The sequence below is a fragment of the Etheostoma spectabile genome, chromosome 23 (genome assembly GCF_008692095.1).
Source record: "Etheostoma spectabile isolate EspeVRDwgs_2016 chromosome 23, UIUC_Espe_1.0, whole genome shotgun sequence".
Lineage (NCBI taxonomy): Eukaryota > Metazoa > Chordata > Actinopteri > Perciformes > Percidae > Etheostoma > Etheostoma spectabile.
In genome coordinates this window covers 4085047-4093478 of record NC_045755.1, presented here as the reverse complement: position 1 = coordinate 4093478, position 8432 = coordinate 4085047, and the positions used below count along the sequence as shown (strand labels likewise).

General features: G+C 40.5%; 1 protein-coding gene and 1 long non-coding RNA gene across 2 annotated transcripts in view; both read left to right on the top strand.

The window, feature by feature from the left end:
• The window catches only part of LOC116672825 (uncharacterized), a 3597-nt gene extending 1005 nt beyond the window's left edge, over positions 1-2592 (top strand). The window contains exons 2-3 of the long non-coding RNA XR_004327644.1: positions 2189-2191; positions 2535-2592. This is a non-coding gene — a long non-coding RNA (uncharacterized LOC116672825). The remainder of the gene's footprint in view (positions 1-2188; positions 2192-2534) is intronic.
• Positions 1-8432, top strand: part of syn3 (synapsin III) — a gene marked incomplete at its 5' end in the record, with an annotated part of 124157 nt that overhangs the window by 20392 nt on the left and 95333 nt on the right.

The following is an 8432-nucleotide window of genomic DNA, read 5'->3' as shown; positions in this document are numbered from 1 at the left end:
CCCCCCCCCCAAAAAAAAAAAACACCTTTAGCTTCACAGAGAAATGTCCGTCACTTCTTTTCACGCTTTGATATTCCTGTTATGAAGGGAAGGGCTTTGACCAGCAGATGGTGATGTGTGACAGCCGCCGAGGTTCAACGGAAACACTCTTCCCCTGCTGTTGAAACAATTAGCTCTCGCAGTCTTTGAGCTCACACGTTCTGTATGTCAGCAGCAGCTCTTCTGAGTCAAACCACAGTATTGGTCCCAAACACATTGAAACACTTTACTTCCCACTGAAATGATTGTTATATAAATGCACGTTGATCTTACATTTTTAGAAATGATCTTGAAGTTGACACCAGTATCCAATTCAAGGTTTCCCATTGCTGTTCTAAACAACTAAAAAGTGCACTTCTTCACTTGAGTTCTACCTCTGAACATACAGACATGATGATACACATATTATTACATTCAGTGTGACTTACACTTCCAGAGGATATCATCATCGCAGATGTCCATTGTGAGTAAAGGTTTATACATCTGCTTAGAATATTTTAGAAAAGAAGACCTTGTTATTACTCCAGAACTTGCATGAGAATCTTGGTGTTTTAAGTTTTCTTTAGGATCAAAGTAATCCAATGTATCTGTACATCCATGGGTACATTGTTAACAGTAATTGAGTATGCTTATTTGGCTTACGTTTAATGGTGCCAATCTGCCAAAATGTGAACGTATATAGGGCGTCTCAATTTTGTCTCCAAGTATCAAGAGGTGTCACCCAGAAGTGTTCTGGTGAGCAGAAACCATTACAACTAATTATGGCTAGGCCATAATTATGGCTATGGTAGGCTAAGACCCTTGTAAATCAATCGTACACTCTAAAAAACTTAAATCAGCAACAACATGCACATTAAGGCGCTGACACACCAACCCGATGATCAGCCGTTGGACAGTCTGGCAAGGTCGGTGACCAATCTGATTGGTGGAGTGCTAGCCCTTGACTAGCGAAACAGTGCATTTATGTTAAAACACTTACCGTAAATAAGGAGGATGAGCGTGACGAACGCCTCTTAAAATCTGACAAAAATCTTTCAAGCTGTCGATCAAAAAAACAGACAGATTCAGCAACTGCATGGCCTAGTTCTCACTTCAAATGATTTCAGAAACACGTTTTGGTGAACTTTTTTCGAAAAATACGAGATTGTGTTCCGAACAAGCTGCTGTTATTGTCGGCTTTGAAATTCAGGACAAGCCAGACCAACGTGACGCATTCGTCATTTTTGGGCAACAATACAGATTAGCACCGCCTGCTGACATGGAGACGTATTATGTCTTGCGCACATGCAGAACGTACCTCAGCATCCCTTCGGTTTGTTTGAAGGCACTTTTTGGACCAATGGGAGCCGAATGATCAGTCAGACTGCCTTTTCTGCCGATGGTCAGCCGTCAGTCTTTAGAAGAAACTATATAATTGGGCAGTCTTAGGCAGTGACCTCATTTAGGATCCTATTTGGCCTAAGGGTAGAATCTCTTCCTGAGCCCCTCAGTGCTGGCCTGCTCTATTTGTTACCTTCTTCCCAACCTCAACTGGGAGGAAAGGTTGTTCCGGGATGTTTCCAAGTCACTTCAATACAGTACAGTTCCAATTTTCTTGGAGCCAGTATCTATTGGCCGTTGCGTCATACCTCAATAGGCCAATTCATATTGGCTTCAGTATTAGAGCTTGGTTGTTGCCATTGGGTCTTGAATAGGCCGTTGGAATAAATAGAAGAACACTTAAAAGAAGCCTCTCAGTCTGCACAGGATTAGGCACTTTGTTCCACATTATTTCCAAAACCAACTTTTCTGTGGTATTTTATATGCAACATATCACTGACAAATGTTAGTCGAGTGTCTGTGGCCCTGTTCAAACCTTAAAATTAACATAACTTTAACATGTGTCTTGGGTGATCCAATCACAAGTGGACAGCTCTAAGTGCGTCAGTTCACAGCTGGCATTAGAATACTTCTCTACATGAGTCTTGAGTGGCCACTTAAGATCAGATCTCACTTTCATACTCTATGCAAATAAACACGTACATTATTGTCGTTTGCATATACAGAAATAGATATTTTTGTTGTTGTGTGTGTGTATAAATTTCAGATGTTACCCTTGCATATAAATCATACATTATTTAGCCTATTACAGAACTGTGCGACGGTTTAGTGTGTATTATATTCAGATTTTTAGGCCCATTTTATGAACCTGCGGTTCACCTGTCTGAACTGTGCGGAGCATCAGAACAAAAACACAGACACACCACCGACAATAGCATCCATAACACACGATTCACTCTCACATGACATGATAAATATTAATGGACTAATACTAACGTGGCCCAAACCCCCTTCAAATGTGGGCTGAGCGATCACATCTCAACGCGTCCTTGGCCTGGCTTTGTTTTGCACTTGGGTGTATCACAATATCTGTCATTTTAACTACTTTTGCAGTAAAATATTTATATACAAGAATTCTTTTCAAATGTGGGGACCTAAGAGAATACGAAAAACAGTGTACTTTGTTCTACCTCCAGTATTGGTATCTGAAACTAAAGCACTTTTAAGGATCTTCCTAGCACCAATGAGGTCTTATTGTCTGCCTGAAGATCATGTCAAAAAGTGACTCTAAATCCGAGACCTTTCTCTGACAGTTAGTGTTGCATAGAAATTGAATCTCAGATGCCACTTTAAAAGGTGCTTACAGAGCAAAAAGTAACAGTTAAAGTTTGACCCCCTGAGACCAGTGCACCTTGTTTAAAAAAAAAAAAAGACCAAATATTTGGCTGCTGCTGTGTGTTAGCTTTTTCTGTCCCAGTGTTTGCTTTTAGTCAACGGAGTCCTGTTGTTGAATCATGAAGCAATAGGCGTACTGTACGCAGTCAAGATAAAAGTTTCAACCACACTGGCCAAATTTCTTATTTACTTGACGGCCATGTAGTGATTCCAGATGTCATCTTGTTTTTATTCTTCAAGCCACCATGTGGTGTTCCTAGACTCTTCCAGCAGTCACTCTCTAAACAGATGTGTTGTGTCTTTCATGCATTTCTGTAAATCTACATCAATCTTATCCCCTCTGTGGTCACCTGTTTCACTGGGGCCACAGCAGCCAACATAACTGTTCTCTCTGGAGGAAAAACTGATGGACAGCTTAAGCCCCAGCACACTTTTACATTATTGTGTTAGTAAATGTCAACTGGATTAGTCATAACAAACTCATAAGAAACTGTAAGCATCCACCGCTACCTACTATCTGTCACCATACAAGACAACCACACAGCCATAGCCAGTGTGTTGCGAACTTAATATTTTTATTCTGACATATCAGGGTAAATAGAAGTAAAAAAAAGAAAAGTAAAGGTCCTAACCCACCAAAGACTGTTTGTCAGTTTGCTGAAATATAAACTTAACATTTATCAGGACATAGATAGTGGGACTTTTGCTTGTTAGAGCAACAACACAAGACTGGATTTAACAGGTAATGTCCATAGTTATGACTATGCTAATTTAGCTAACTTTAGCTATCAATAATAACAGATCGTGATTTGGAAAAGACTAGTATTGCCACTTTTTGTTAAAAATCAAACTGTAATTAGGGATATATGATACCACAGTCGGCTAATCTCATTCAGTTGTACGGCAGGGATACAGTAGTGCACAGAATTCCCATGGTTACCACGCGACTACGCGTGTGAAGTGTCGCTCTCCAGCTGGAGAGTGAGCGTGATCTATGGCAGCAGGAAAAAACCTCCCTGCTGGAGCAGAGCGAGAGAAAAACAAGAGCCTGTTATGTGGCTCAGATTGACGAGGAAAGCTTTGTGATTGACGCCCTCCTGGCTGCTCTGAAGAAGACTGAGCAGCAGCTGGAGAGTCATCTCAACCAGTGGAAGGAGGACAAGTCATCCCTCCGTCAGGCCACAGAAAGCCTGAAGCTGACTCAGCAGGATAAGAAGCAGGACTGGGAGAGGACGGAGAGCACCCTGATGCCCCAGCTGGTAGATCTTCAGATAATGAAAAAGCAGAAGAAGAAGAAGTAGTTGGTCTATTGTTTAAATGTTAAGTTGCACTACAGTTAATTGTAATATTAATTTGATGTATAAATCAGGGGCCAAACTCATTTTCATCTTAAACCCCCAAAATATAAGTTGGTCTAACTTATTTTAACCATAATATACTGAGTATAGTTTTTTGTCTGGAGATACATGTTGGTCTTTCAGGGACATTTTGCAGGTCTACTACGAGTCTCATGTAGCTTTTGACTTTAAGACCCAACAGGTTGATTCAGTGTCTCGGAGCCTTTCAAACACAGCTGCAAAGTTTTAGGGCGAGGAAGTCCTTTAGAAGATATACACTGGTTATTGACAAACTTGAATTATTTGGTAAAGATCAATTATCAGTTTACTTTTTGTTTTATGAATAATCAATAAATCCTAGGATTTTAATACATGTAGTTTTGGTTTAATGATATAAAAATATAAATTCCAGCTTGGCATCCAGAGTAAAATTAGCAAAATAATTTAAAGTAAAAAGAATAAAATAGATATATGCTAGTGTTTATACAGTATATTACTGAAAGCCTAGTCTTACATTGCCAGACCTATCTCCACAGCGCTGCGGAAGTAGGTCTGGCTAGTCCACACAACATTCCTGGATAGGAGGAAAACTCTTGTTTTGGCTGGGAAACTCAGATTGGACAGATAGTCTAGCTAACTGTCTGGATTTACCCTGCAGAGATCTGAGGAGCCTCATATATCAACTGGAGTCAAGAACACAAAGAAAGCAAATTGTAACGGACATCTGGCCGAAAATGAGGGACATCTGTGGAACTTTCTGCAGCACCAGAACTATCCAGTAAATGAAATGCCGTCGATACAGACTACTTACAGACTACTTGAAGACCATTCTGACATTTACTGATTTTATATTAGGCCTACTTCAGTGTTCACTCTACAACTGCACGGAAATCTGATTTTCAAAGTGGGACACTGTTTCAGCAGGTTCTCAGTAGCTAAGTTTACATCCACTTGTCAATCGAATGATCTGAAGTTTGGTAAAAAAAAACTTAGTGTTTCCATCCAACGGCTTTAAAGCGAATAAAAACCTGTGCGTTATGTCGTCACATGCTGTTTTGCAATAAAATTGATATATCAAATTGATTTTAGACATTTTAAGGTGTTTCCATTCATTTTCACACTGAATCACACAACATTCAAGCAAACATTTGTGAACAAAGTTTTGCCAGACAAAAAGGATCACACCATCTACCAACAAATGATCAATATTTCACAAGTTGTAGGCTAGTGCTCATGTGCCAGCTGATAGCAATATATCAAGCTATAATAAGAAAACAATGCTATCAACAAATCGCTATGCTGATGCAGTTGAAACTTGGCTTTTATTGTCCCTCCAGCACCGCTGCAAGACAACTGTTTTGGTTGTCCCACGGCTTGTCCTAACCTTTGTGTGTCATGTCCTTCACGAGTTCCTTATAAATTATGGCATTTCTTAGATTTTTGCTATCTAAAATAGCCGTTATATTTTGCTCGTAAATAAATTCAAAAAGTGTCTTGTCTCCTCGTCCGTCCACTTACAGCTGTCTTTGTTGACACCCGTCATGTGTGCAAACAGAGCGGAAATACTGCGTTTTGTGGCGGGTTGCAACCATAAAATGACCTAAAGCTTAATCGCAATACATTATTTATTCAGCAAACAACGTTTCCATCAGCGTTTATCGCATAAGCCGTATATTGTTCAAGAGAAAATCTGATGCGACCTAATGTATTTCATTTGAGTTGATATTCATGAAATTCCATTGAATATTACAGTTTGCATAAGGCATTTTTCATGCAATATCACTTAATTTGGATAAAAACGTGTGAATGGAAACATGGCTAGTATTGGCTCCATTATTATAACTAATAACATAAACATGACCCCTTAAATATATTCAAACTCATCAGTGATTTCTTGGCAAAATATTGTACGGTTTGCATAAAATGTGGAAGACTCAAAGACACAGTGAAGGTATCACAGTGGAAGTGTCCGTCCATCCATTGCTCCCTGCCTCAGGGTTGAATTTCCTCCTGGGCATTCCAGGAGAGAGGCTGAGGTCTCCGTGGAAACGCTGCTCTGTCCTGACAGGCTTGGCCTCCAGCAATGACTGATCCACAATAGCAGTACACAGCAAAGTCTCCAGGAGCATCACCACCACTGACAATTCTCTCTCTCTCTCTCTCTCTCTCTCTCTCTCTCTCTCTCTGCCAAGAAGCTGTCAGTCTGCTTGTGCTGTGTTCTGAATGATATGAGCATCTGATTGCTCATTCAGGGCCGCTCCGCCGGCAAAGTGTTTACCTCTTCATGTACGTAGCAGAGTACTATGAGATCCTCTGGTTGCCCTGAGCTGTAGGGAAAGGTTTTAAATTTCATGTCTTGTCTAAAGAAAAAGCAGGGAGCCCACACACTGCTGAACATTTCAAGGGCAAAAAGAAGCAGAAAGTCTTCTTGGGGGCATTTATTAATCCATACTACAATCATGGTGCAAACACCCACAGGCCAGCATTAGAAATCACTAGAACTATTTTTTTTTTTTCAAAGTACTTAAAATGTGAAGACGGTACCTAATCAGGATAACTTTCTCCATTAGCTCTTTATGTCTGAAGGTCCTAAAACCATGACATTTCACAGATCTCTGGTCAGATTTTGATAAACCTAAGTGGGATGCTGCATCTTCTTTAGCACATTAAAAAAATCTATTTATTTCTTAGCCTCATAGGGCTCAACAGTGTGCTTCCGGATGTGAAAAAGTCCATTAATATTCTGCACGTTCTGACGTTGAGGTTGTGCGCTAGTTTGAGTTGTATTCCTGTAATGGTTGCAGAGAAAGATGCGAGCGAAGCTATTCAGTCCGTTGTGGCAACACAGCAAAATATCCAGAAGTTAAAGCCCGAGCAAGAACAGTCTTTGCTGTGTTGGTGGCCCTGCTCCACACGGGGTTAGGGAAAGTTTGATTTTCCAGCTCGCTCTGTCAGTGGTGAAGGAGCGATGCTAAGTCAATGTCAGGACCAAACGAGTGTCTTAGGGTGGATCCAATAGTTTTAAACTTCAACAGAGTACCCGCCTTCAAGGAAGTTGACACTTGTCAATGGAGAGTGGCCAGACTCTCTGTACAAATAAAATGCACCAGAGTCTGGTAGGACCAGGCTAGATGTTTTCAAGGAAAAACCTCTAAAAACTAGGCCTTGCAAACCCGGTTCCTTTTAAGTAGGGCTGCACAATTAATTGCATTTTAATCGCGATCACGATTTTGACTTCCCACGATCAAATTTGCGTGATCAAGCGATCATTTTTTTTAAGCGTCATTTCATAGAACGCTCCGTTTTTTTTTTTTTGCAAGCCCATCTACCGCTACTACCGTCTGATCATGAGCCAATCTGTTGTTCCTGCACCGCGCAGCTAAGTTTCTAGATGTAGACAGTCACAGAGGACAGAGTAACGGGAGGACAACTCAACAGATAGCAGTTGGTTATACGTCGGTCTCGAGGTTTACCAGTTTACCAGTACACGCAACATTTTGTCCCATCTGTTTTTTTTCAGACAACAGCGGGGACCAGTGCTAGTCGGTGCTAGTAGCGTCTGTTAGCTGTTAGCTCCTCTAGGACGCACCTATGCTAATGTCTTCGCATCCGCTGCAATTCTGTTTATATGGATATGGTTTAATTTTGCGTTACATGACCCATTTCTTCTGTAAAGATGTGCCTGTGTTGGATCTCTCCTCTACTCTCTCTCGTCTAACTCTCCGCGCACCCCCGCCACACTCGCCTGTCCACACTTCTGACATTTGTCTACATTTTTATTTTTATTTTATTTTTTTTATTAACACAGCTGTATATTGTGAAATATGAGGGGCAAACCTGTATTTGTACCAGTGTTTCCATGGTAACTGCTATCGCGGCCGGCACTGGCGAAGAACACAGAAGAAGTTATTGAATGCAACTAACTTCAGTTGGTAGAGTAACAGCGTGTGAATCACAACTCAAACAGGTTTACTGAAAACCCACTGTACACTACCTGCTTAGCACCAAACAGCAGCCAAATACAGTTTGTGACTAGCTGGTAAACATTTAGAATGTTTTAGCAGCTAAAGAGCCAGGGAGTTGAGACCAAAAACAGATGTATAAGAGAGTGAATTTTGGACTTGCATTTGTCAGAAACAACTCGATACAAACAAATGATAAATTTGCTCTGTAACTGCTAGATGTGTCAAAAAGACTTCCAGGCTAGGTAATAACTTGGGCTGTACCGAATGTCTTTTTTCTTCTTTTTTACATTTAAAGCCTCTATTTAGGTTTTTAAATAAAGCTTTGAATGTCTGTTGTCATATTTTATGACGTCCTCACCCTAAAAAAAAATAAACT